Below are 12,451 nucleotides of genomic sequence, written 5' to 3'. Positions count from 1 at the left end.
GACTCGGGTTGTAGTAATAGGGTCTATAACTACGAAAGGCCTAGTTCATTATCCTTATCAAGGTCGGATGATAGAGCCATGGAGGGTAGGGGCGCAGTGCAAAACACAAGATGAAAAGAGTATCAGTTCAAATCCCAAAAAATCAGGGATCAAACTAGTAAAAAATCCTTCGAATTAAGAAATCTAATTGACAATAGAGAATCCCGAAAGAGATGGAACAAATGGAGGCAGAATCTTGAATAGGTACATCCAATACAAAATAAAAAATGATTGGCCTACTCTTTCGTAACAATTAGATTAGAAGATTCACATCATAAACTTAATAATCACAAAATTCGCTTAATTTTTTTAAATGAGATATGTGGAGGATATTTTCGTAAAGCTTCAAGGGATGACATGTGCCACATTGGGATTATAAACAAAAAAAAAAGAGCGATGAGGTACTTCATCCAAGTGTCAACCAAGATAATGGTGGTCGGATGCAGGAAAGACTTAGATAAACAAAAGAGTGAACCCCAGAAAAGACAAATAAGAAAACAACACATCAAAAAGGGATTTAGTCAATCGAATTCCCGAAAAGTCAAGGATTTGAATATGACGAAAGCAGGTATGTAAAAGGAGGATCCTTGAATGGAAAGGATGGATAAATACGAAATAAAGGGTAAATACATTCCCAATGAGATCAAACTACTAAAGGGATAAGGATGAATTTAGAAAGAAGCTCATGAAATATCTTGAGGTTCAAACTCTATAAATACCAATGTAATGGGCAATAAAAGGTATGGGATTCTCCCCCTCGAAACTGTACATTACTTTTTATAATAAGATTCTGACTTGGGCGTCGAAGAGGTGTTGTTGCAGGCACACATAGGAGCACAAGAGGTGGAGATTACGATACATAATTATAGATCCAAAGGTAGTGCAAGATTTTGCATCTACAATTTGGCGTCATGCGTGAGAAACTCTACAAGGAGAAATGATCGCAATGATGATAACAAAGTAGAATGGAGATAGAGAACTTGAGAATCTACCATGAGATCTACACAAGATCCATTATAGGTCGTGTATCTTCTACTAACAAAGATGAATGGTAGAGATGCAACAAGGGATAGAGCAGCATAACGATGAAATTCTTGCCATCAGGAGGGAGAAAGAGGACCTAAGGCAGAGGTTGGCTGAGGGAACAAAGATTGGCAGATTCTAGAAACTGAGAAAAATTAATAGATGTGTTTGTCGTGTAAAGATGTCTATGAAAAAAATAAAAATAAAATATAAAATTAAAAATCTACTTTAAATTGGCAACTAGGGTCATTCCATTGAGGATTAGGGGACTGATATTCCAGATTTTAGAAATCCAAAGAAAAAAAAAAGGGTATGATTTTGGAGACTAAACTAAAAATTAATTAAAAAAATATTTGAATTGAAAACATTTAAGGAGAAGGAATCCACCCTTAATTTAAATCAATTTATTTTAAAGTTCTTTTTGGATAACTCAAATCAAGAAACCAGTAAAAGTTCTTAATTCGGAGGATTTAACAATAATGATCCAAATAATTAAAAAACTGAAATTGCCTAAGATTTCTTCCCTTTAATAGTTTATCGTCTAATGATTCAACATCACAACAAGTATCCGATATAATGGCTTGTACTCAATAGTAACGAATCACATCGAGAAAAATGAAAATGAGAAATAAATCGAGAATAATGAAAAATAAGATTGAGGTTGCTTTGGCAATATGTTTTCATCATTTTTTTTGTTTGAATATGATCTTCTATGAGAAATAGTAATGTATTCCCCTCTCAATTAGAGTTTTAACCCCACAAACCTTACTTCGTTTTGATAACCAAGTAAAAAATTATGTAAAAAATGGTAAAACGTGACAGACTTGGAGTTTCTGACTTGTTATGTATTTTTGACCAATTCTAATTCTGAATAAGATTTTCTACATGAAATATGATTTTGTTATCCTCTAAATCAATTTTCTAACAATAAAATTTAGCTTTATTTCGATAAGTAATTCAAAAGTTATAGGTAAAGTAGTATAACATGGTAGTTTAAGAACTTGGTTTTGTTAATCTAGAACTATCAAATCTCTTGGACCGTGCTTTTCTTTTTTTCATTCTTTGATTTTTAATTCTCATCTATCTTTTTGTAAAAAAAAGACATATAATTAAATCCTTGATATCCATAGAAATACATTTAATTTAGTTAGTAAAATGTAACAAATGATGAATTAACTAATATGCATGATTTTATAAAGAAATCGTAACTCTTAGATTAGAAAATACGGTTAAATACTCTATAAAACAATGGGAAAATACATACTTTTAGCCACTTAACAAGAGGTATCCCCCTCGAACACCGATCGAGCAGATGTCGAATGGACAACAAATTTGGTACGCGTGGAAACACAAGAACGGAGCTAAGAATCTTAGAACCCCATAACTAGGGAGGAGGTAAAGGAGCTGGTTTGCATGATAGACGACGAAAATACTTGGGGAGGGGATATGATTAATGTCTCAAATCACTAATTTATCCGTATTTTTTTAAGCATTTATCACAATTTTAACACTAGTTTTACCATTATTAGTGAATAATCATGTTTATTCATAATAACTTTGTTTTGCAAATAAGAGAGTAAAAGAAGAACTTTAGTCAAAGACCAATCATTTCTACTTTTTCTATCATTCAAAAAAAAAAAATTCACAAAATAAAAAGATAATTTTTTTTTTCTTTTTTAATCTGAGTGTCAGCGGAAGGAGATTGTAAAAAAATAGTCTGAAAACATTCTGTTTTGGGCGCGCTGCAGTGAAACGGAGGATTCTCTACCTCTGGTTTTTTCTAGATTCTTCTGTGAGACACTGGAGTGTTCTGATAATTTTCATTTTTCTTTATTTATTTCTATTTAATACAGTTATGACGTTCTATTCTATTTTGTGGTTTTTGTAATCTTGAAGGAAGGAATCCCAAAGTAAATCAAGAAAAGTTTCAAGAATTTTTAATTTTTTCTTTTCATTTCTTTTAATTAGGTTTAATTTAAATAAATGATAACTTTATATTAGGTTCTTTGTAATTAAATTTTACTAAATGTCCAAGAAGGCTCAGAGTGTAATAAATTAGGAAAGTATGACGATTAGATGATACCGTCACGGTTTCTTGTTAGATTCGTACACCAAATCTGAAGTTGGTGTCCTAAGTCGACTCAACCTGTCTTCCCCCGTCTAACACATGAGGTATTACTTTTCTCACCCACGTATCTTGTGTTAGTGGGTTACTTCTTGCCTTTGTTTGTTAATTTCTTATTGTACACACTTGGATAACTCAATTAGTAAAAAACGCCTCTACTGAAGGAAGGCACAAAAAAGATAAGGATTAGAGGTCACTACCAATTTCTTGCTCTAATTAGAAAATCTGATTCACTAATCAAAAAATTCAAATTAATTAAAATCAATTAGACTTTGACTATAGGGCCCTTGAGTTCAATAGAAAAATCCCCTTCAAGTTGCACTGATCACGCTTCTTAATCATTATCAATGCCTAAAACGATCTTGTCCTACAAAAGGGATAGACTTAGTTTATTCTAAAAAAGAATGTGATTTAAGAATGCCCTTGCTTAAATATTGTGTGCTACTGTAGACACCTCATTTGTGCACTCGCCTGATTAATCAACTCGTCAACTCGATCGCAACGATTCCCAATGATGGATGTTTATTCCATTGCTTTATTTTATTACCAGAAATGTTTTAGAAATCCGGATGAGATATTTCAAACTGACAAAACCTTAGAAATCACGCTACGCTAGGAAAATATGACTTTAGAAACATAGAAATCATCATCTTGCAGACTTAAAAAGAAGTTTCACGATAAAAATCACTAAAAATTGATCAAATTATCAAAATACCCCTAACATCAAAACAACCCTAGAGCCTACGTTACGATTAGGAAACCCTTTCGAACACATAAAACAACAAATCGAAACCAAATAAATCATTTCACCAATTTTAACAGAATTCGACAAAATTATGAAACCATTTTACACAAAAAATTTCATAAACGACACAAACCAATATTTCCATTGAATTCCTTACGAAAAATCGATTCTAAAACATCTTAGAACATTAAAAATCGACTTAAAATGCGAAAAGTCCTTTCCGGGGGTAAAATGGTAATTTCACAATTTTCATAATTAAAAATTTCGAAATTAATAAATAAAACATTAAATAATTAAAGTGAAACATTAATGAAATTAATTTAAAATTTTGAACTAAAAAAATCGATCAATCAGGCTCTCATGAAAAATTGTTGAGGGTTCGTGAGATATTTCTTTAAGGACCCCTCCATTTGGGGGTCCAAAGAATTAAAGATATAATAGAGGGGGGTTCTCCAAAAATTTAAAGTCAATCAAGCAAGACTAAAGTCAAGGTATTAAAGTCAATCATGTGAGACTGAAGTCAAAATTAAAGTCAATCATGTGAGACTGAAGTCAAAATTAAAGTCAATTAAGCAAGACTGAAGTCAAGATATTAAAAGTCAATCAATTAAGACTAAAGTTAAAATATTAAAAGTCAATCAAATAAGACCAAAAGTCAAAACCCTAATAGAGTTCTAATTAAATAATAACTCTATTTAATAGAGTTCTAACTAAAATACAACTCTACCTAAAACAATTCTAATTAAAACACAACTCTACCTAAAATAATTCTAACTAAAACACAACTCTAATTAAAAGAACTCTAATTAAACACTAACTCTATCTAAATCAACCCCTAAAAAAATTTATAAATAGAGGTCCTCACACCCTATTTTCGTATAAAATCATAAACCCTAAGAGAAGTAGGTCAAAAAGCCTCCTTAGCCTCCCATAAACCCTAGTTTTGGAGTCCCAACTCCTTACCTAACACCCGTGCCTCAATTTTAGCTCAAAAAACACCCCCAAATTCTATAAACAAATCCGAAGAATCCAAATCTAATGAAGGGATACCTCACCTTGGAGATCAAAAATCAGATCCGGAGACAGACTGAAGCAAGGAATACTGAACAAGGAGTTACTCTGTCAGATCTGAGGGAACGATAAAATTGTCTTCGGAAAGGTATAATTTCTTAATGTTTTTATCTAGGTTTTTTTAGCAATGTAATTTATTTGGAAAATTAGTAGAGACCGGCTTTGGCCGGGCGGGGTTGGTGCCTAACACCTTTCAACCCCGTAACGTGATCTCCGAACCCGTATTTTTCTTTCGTAGATTAGTTGATTTGCCTTTTAGAGTCATTATTCGGTTCCTAGACCATAATAACTAGGTCGCGACTCCCAAACCTCAAAGGTGAAAAGCGGATCCGCAATCCCCTCGGATCTAGGGCTCTTTCAATGGCGACTCTGCTGGGGACTTTGAGGATCAAACATGGAAAACCCCAAGTATGGGTAGCATTGCCAGTAGGATCTAGTTCTTTATTTTATTTATTTGTTTTTTTTTTTAAATTTTTTATTGGCTCTATTGTTGATCATTGATTGGATGTTGAATATTTTTGTGGGGCACATCTTTGCTATGGTTCAATTTGGTGTCATTCATAATGACCCTAAATAATACAGGATATCGAAGGTTAATGACATGAGGAGTGACCATTTTTATTATTTGGATTATTGTTGGGTTTGTATTATCCTCTATTCAATTCGATTGTGAGTGCCTTGATTTGGCGTATGATTCGCTATGGCTCAATCAAAATTATTCGGAATGACCCAAAATAATTCGATATTTCAAGAAGATGGTTATATTGAGATATGATAACGATTTTTGGACCAAGGTTTTTTGTTATTTATTTTCATCTGTCGTTTTAAAAAAAAAAATTTTAGGAGTTTGCCAATCTGTCTATTGACAATGTACATAAAAAGAAATTTTTTTTAAGTGTGCGTCAGTGTGCCTTTTGGCAGCATACGTGTACATCGACAGAAAGAAAGTAAAACAACAAAAAAATAAGAATGAGGGTATGCTGTTAGCAACAGCAATCTATAGGTTTGAGTGGTGTGTCGTTAAAAAAAAAATTCTTTTTTTAGTCTCATACCTTCATCTTCATAACCTATCTTCTTCCCATTGATTCAAAAGAGACTTGAGGGATTCCGATCGGTTTAATACCCTTAATACTCAAGGGGTTTTTTCGATTCATTCTGAAGGGGCGATACACAGATGGGGATCACCGGTTTCTCTTAAAATCGATTTAATCTAAGTAAAATCGTTAAGAGATCGATCGTTTCCAACAAAGCAAAACTGAAAATTTGCTGGTTCTTCAACGAAAAACCCTTAATTCTTAGGTTATTAAGTTGTTAAGGTGGGATTTTGAGGATCAAAATCGGAGAAGATCCAAGTTCAAATCTGCTGATTCAAAACCCCTGACGAGACTCACATGAATTCGACGATTAAGAGCTTCGATTACAAAGGGTTTCGAGTGAAGTAATGGTTGGTTTTGTTTTGTCTTTCGATCCTCTCTAATCTAATTGTTCTTCGGTAAAAGTCTTTTGAAATCCATGTTCGTAGGGAAGATGGTGATCGGTTTACCTCACAATTTCGAGATGAATAGTCCGATCTGAATCGGATGAGTTCCTTCATTTATTTTGATGCTGACTCAACGAAATTTACTGATTTGGTCTTGAACGATGGTCTTGATGTTGATTGGCAATGTGTTTTTGTGTGGACAGTTTGCTCACATGGGTCGAACTGATAGCACAATCGCGTTTTCGATTTGATTTTCTGATTTACCGAAAAGAATGGGTATTTAATTGACAGATTTAGTTCTGATTTACTGAAAAAATGGGTATTTAATTGACAAATTTATTTTTGATTTACCAGAAAAAATGGGTATTTAATTGACAGATTTAGTGCTACATTTGAAAAAATAATAAGAAATTTTGCTTTAACGAGTCTGTTCATTAACAAAGTTTTGGAGTGGATCCGTATCTTTTGAAATAAATTACGTACGATACCCTTTGTTCTTTGGCCATTGTAGAAAAAGGAACATTGTGAATAATTAATAATTTATTATATTATGTGGGCCCATTTCATGACTTGATAAGTGAGGAAATTTTTGAGGAAGTTTCCAAACTTCAACAGCAGAGGACATTTAAAGTAAGGCTAGCCTTACTAATTTAGTAAGATTTCCTTTTTATTAGGGGATATTGAGAAAATCACGTGGCACCTAAAAAAGAAAATTTTAGATTCAATATCATGAGTTTGTAGAGGAGGAAATTTTAAGAGTTTTCCTTAAAGATTTTGAAAATTTTGAAAATTTTTATTTTAAACTTCAAATTGTGGTAGTCGTACATTTTCAAAAGCTTGGATCTAAGCTTGAAAAAAAAGGAATTTATTTTTTCGAGTTTTTATTTTTCAATTCAAAGTTTTTTACGGGAAAAATAGAAAGTTGTGGTATTGATGTGCCGATGTGATGTTCCACGTAAACTCAATAACCCTTACTAAGGTTTCCAATTTTACTTCGTTAGTGAAGATAGCCTATCTTCTTACTCACAAATCTGTTGTGTAACAAATTTCATAAAAAAGGAAAATTTTCTTATGCCTTAATGATTGATTGATGAGGGATATTATTTTTCGTTATTGATCATCCTGCTCCTGTTTGCACTATCCTGATTGATTGCTTGTATGATATGCTTGTGATATCCATGCCTTAAGCTTGATCTTGATACTTTAGATATTTATGATGTATGATCATATTTTTCTAATGTTCATATTTTAATGATGTAATCAGGGCCATGGGCCCATTTGTTTGGAAAAAGCCTCGGGCACACCCCACCCTATTTTGCACACACCACTATCACGTTTATATTATTGCATTGCACGTTGTATGTCCCTTATAGCCAACGTGACACTAGTGCGTGGCCCGGTCTCTTCGGAGATGTGACGTCATTCATGAAAATCACAACTCCAGTCACGTACCTTAGGATATATCAAACTGGGGCGTCAATACAGTCTGATCAGGTGATTCTGAGAGGTATATTGATGCATCCAAGCTGGAGCGACCTGAGCCTTTGACCTATTGTGAGACACACAATCACATGTCCCGATTGCCAACGTAGTATTAGTACGTGGTCGATCCCCTCGTGGAATGCCAAACCATTTATGAAAGCTATAACTCTTGACTCGTACCCATAGGTATATCAAAGATAATTTAAGTACATCAATTGCACTTCTTGATCAAAACCGGTGCTTAAGCAAGATCCTGCCCCGCTGTACCTTACTGTACGAGGGGGATAGACTACATCTATTCTAGACGAGAGGTATTTAAGTGGGCCTTTGCTCAGCATTGTGCGCCACCTCTCAACTGGAGATCAAACTAGCTGTTTTTGGCTTCAGAGAGGTGAGTTGAGGTTTTAGATTATCACCTATACGGTATATCAAACCAAGTCACCACGTATCGAGAGGTATATAGGTGAATTTGGGCAAAGGTGGCCAGATAAAGATGCATTGCACATAGTAAACCTAGAGTCTAGAAGCCTTCCTATAGGTCACGACCCGAACTGACTATGGGTGTTCCCGGGTTGCTTTATTCAATCCAACTAATAGGTAAGTGGGCGGACCGATCCAGAATAATCAAACTAGACCCGCAATATCGGTCTGACCCAATGTGTGAAATGTAAATCAATTGGCCCAATCAATAAATGGATCAAACTGATCAACATCAAATCGGATGGACTAATTGGTTTTGCTTTCAAAGATTTAGATCATTTTATACCAAATAGATGCGATCCTAAGGTCAAAATATTTTGTCTGATCAAAGGTTTTATCCTAATCAGGGGTACCCGTGACTAACCTTTCTCACTTTCTTGGTCACCATAGACTTATAGTGTATTTGGATTCGATATTTCCCACCGGACTTAGGCTATTCTATATCGAAACTTTAATCATGTGGTTAAGAGTCAAACCTTTATAGTCAATGGTTAACCTTGGTTTACTTCCAATCAGGTGATAATTGGTCCAAAACGTTCTAAACCTCCATCTGTACCACTTTGGGTCCGTGAAAAAAGCCGTCTTTCTAGAGTACCATTGCCAAGTAGTCAGTCTTTGTCACGAGAAGAAACGAGTACCATGGATGAAGCTGCGCTTCGTTAGATTTTAGAATCTTTTCAAGCACAGATTATTGCTTCTGTCCAAACACAAATCGAATCCTTGAAAATTGAAAAAGGAAAAAATAAAGCTATAGAACCTCAGGATGTGTTTGACCTCGTTGAAAACCAAGAAGATGATCAGTTACACGTCGACCCTGTCCTAGCTCATCGAATAACTCAGGTTGAAACTACTTTGAAGAATATTAAAGACCCCGATGATCTTACTCTTAGATTAGGGGCAATAACCTTGTTTCCCACGGTCCGTCTGCTAGAGAAGTTCACAATGCCAGATATGGAGAAGTTTGACGGTATTGGATGCCCTAGGACTCACTTAAAAGTATATGTCGGCATAATGCAATCTCAGGGTCTGAGTAAAGAACAGATGGCTCAACTTTTTCAAAGAACCCTTACAGGTCCTGCCCTACGCTGGTTAATGTCATTGGACTCATCTCGGGTAAGAACATGACATGAATTGATGAAAGACTTTATTGGTTAATATTCATTCAACACAGATATTGAACTCACAAGAAGAGATTTAGAAACTACTAAGCAGAAATCCGGAGAAACTTTCATTGAGTTCATTGCTCGATGGAGAGCTAAAGCTGCTCAATTGTGAGACCGACCTCAAGAGAAGGAGCAAGTCAAGATCATCCTCAGGAATCTCACTCCAAATTATGCTAAGTACTTGATGCCTCAGTACCTCCCCACTTTTCAATCTCTTCTTGAGGCTGGAAATCAAGTTGAGGATGCCTACTCTTCGGGACTTTTTGGTAACCCATATAAGACAAAATCCAAACATTTCAAACCTAATGTCAATTCCTTACAAGTGGCTAACACCTCCTTCGCATTATCTCCTCAAGCTACTCAGCCTTTACAAACTAAGCCTAGGAGATAGTTTGCCAATCTTGGAATGTCCTTTAGTGTTGCTTATCAAAAATTGATGAAAAGGGGATTATTGACGCCTTTACAACCTAAGCCTTTGCCTAATCCTCTTCCCCCAAACATGGATAATGGGCAATCTGTGAATTTCATCAGATGCCTGGTCATGTTCTTGACAGGTATATTACTCTCCGACATGCTATGCAAGACCTTATTGAGCAAGGAAAGGTTACCATACCCACTCTTACTACTCCCAATGTTAAGACTAACCCTTTGCCTACTTTTTGAAATCAGCCCCTCCTACTCTGAACTTAATATCCATATCCAAACCCGAATCAATTGACCCAGTTTCCTTCATTCACCCAATTGGTCTTAACAGTGCATTCGCTCCATGCCAGAATGAGCACAACTACCCTAAGGCAGTGACAGAATTGAAGAACAGAGAAATTATTGAAGCTACGGGTTGTCGCGCATATGACAGGGGCTTGAATCAGAATATGAAGAGATAGTAAAAACATGCAAGTTCAAGTCATCCATCGAAGATAATCGAAGTGGCATAGACTCTAGAATTGTGTCCCTCCATTCAGAATGATGTCGTCTTTTTAAGTCTTCTTAGTTATTTTTTAGCTTTAGTTGCGTCAATTTTTGAATTCAGTTAGTCATTTTTATTTTTGGGTTTTAGTAAGGTTTGTCAGTCTATGTTCTTTTCAATTCCAATAAATAAATAAGCTTTTGATTATCATGTGTGCAATAATGATTTGAATATAAGATCTAACATGAGAAATGACTTAAAGCTCACTAACCAAATTTTATAAATATTAGAATTAAAGAGTACATTCAAGAAGTGCAAATTGATGATACGTTATCCTCAGGAGAACATGAGAGAATAGTAAACTTACTTGAGAAATTCGATAATGCCAAATTAAGGGCATTAGAAAAAAAAAATCAAAAGAATTTACAAAAAAGAATGACAAAAAAAAAGAGAATATTAGACTAGGGGCATTTTGGGAAGTTGAATCTTATATCTTTTCTTTCTAAACCATATCCTAAGCCTACCTATTAAGTTCTCTTGAATGCTAATTGACTCGGTTAAGGTGTAGGAAACCAAGAAGTTATCAAGTTGATTATTCAAGATCATCAAGAGAAAAAAAAGCCCGCTAAGTCGAAAACCCGAAAAGGCGATTTAGGCAAAATTTAGGGCATAACCATAAAAAAGAAAGTCTTCTAAGTTGAAAACCTGAAAATGCGACTTAGGCAAAAATCAAGGCATCATCAGAAAAAGAAAACCAAAGCCCGCTAGATTGAAAACTTGAAGAGGCGATCTAGGCAAAAATTAGGGCATCATCAAATGGGAGGAAATGTCTCATCAAGAAGAAAAATTCAGAAGGAAGCTTGTGTAGAAATTAGAAAATGCAGAATCATTCAAGTCACAATATTCATTTTTCAGCCAAGAGCTCACATCCGACGAAGACAATGTTGAAGTCAAAAAAATCAGAAGTCATCTTGAATATTGTAGGATCTTCAATAGTATGTTTACTTGTTCAAATGTTCGCTATTGAAGATGTACAATCATCACCCACTTTGAAGAGAAAGATCTTCTATTCTAATATTTATCAAGATTTTTTAAGTCCAGCTCAAGCATTTCTCAAAAATAATGATCAATTCTTTATTGCACATATGATAATCTTAAGAGTCTTAAATTTAAGAGAATATCAGTTCTTCTATCTGTCATACATCAGAGTCCATATTTTTCAAGCGTAATCCATTCCATCAGTCTCGTGGTCAAGTCCTAGTTAAAGTCAACCTTGAAACTAGGGGTATTTTTGAAGGTCATTTAATTTCAAAATTTTTGTTCTTAATCACATGATAAAAAGAAAATCATACAAAAACTTAAAAGTCCGGCGAAGCCCAATGATAATTATGAATCCAGATGCATGATAAGCCAATAAAGGCCTGATCTTTCAAACTTTGAGCTCGATTTTGAATCATAGAATGAATTAATAGGATTTTTAAGTTCCTATAAATCTAAGTCCGAGAAACGTGGCTTAGTAAGTTCGAGTCCGAGAAACGAGACTCCAACTTTTTGAATCATAGAATGAATAGGCTTTTTGAAGTGCCTACAAACTTAAGTTCGAGTCCGAGAAACGAGACTCCAACTTTATGAATCATAGAATGAATAGGCTTTTTGAAATGCCTATAAAACTAAGTTCGAGTCCGAGAAACGAGACTCCAACTTTTTGAATCATAGAATGAATAGGCTTTTTGAAGTGCCTACAAACCTGAGTTCGAGTCTGAGAAATGAGACTCTAACTTTTTGAATCATAGAATGAATAGGCTTGTTGAAGTGCCTACAAACCTAGGTTCGAGTCCGAGAAGGGAGACTCCAACTTTTTGAATCATAGAATGAATAGGCTTTTTGAAGTGCTTATAAATCTTAGTTCGAGTTTGAGAAACGAGACTCCAGCTTT

This window comes from Akebia trifoliata, chromosome 8, assembly GCF_017979445.1.
Source record: "Akebia trifoliata isolate Shusen 1 chromosome 8, ASM1797944v1, whole genome shotgun sequence".
NCBI lineage: Eukaryota > Viridiplantae > Streptophyta > Magnoliopsida > Ranunculales > Lardizabalaceae > Akebia > Akebia trifoliata.
This window is presented reverse-complemented; position numbering follows the sequence as displayed.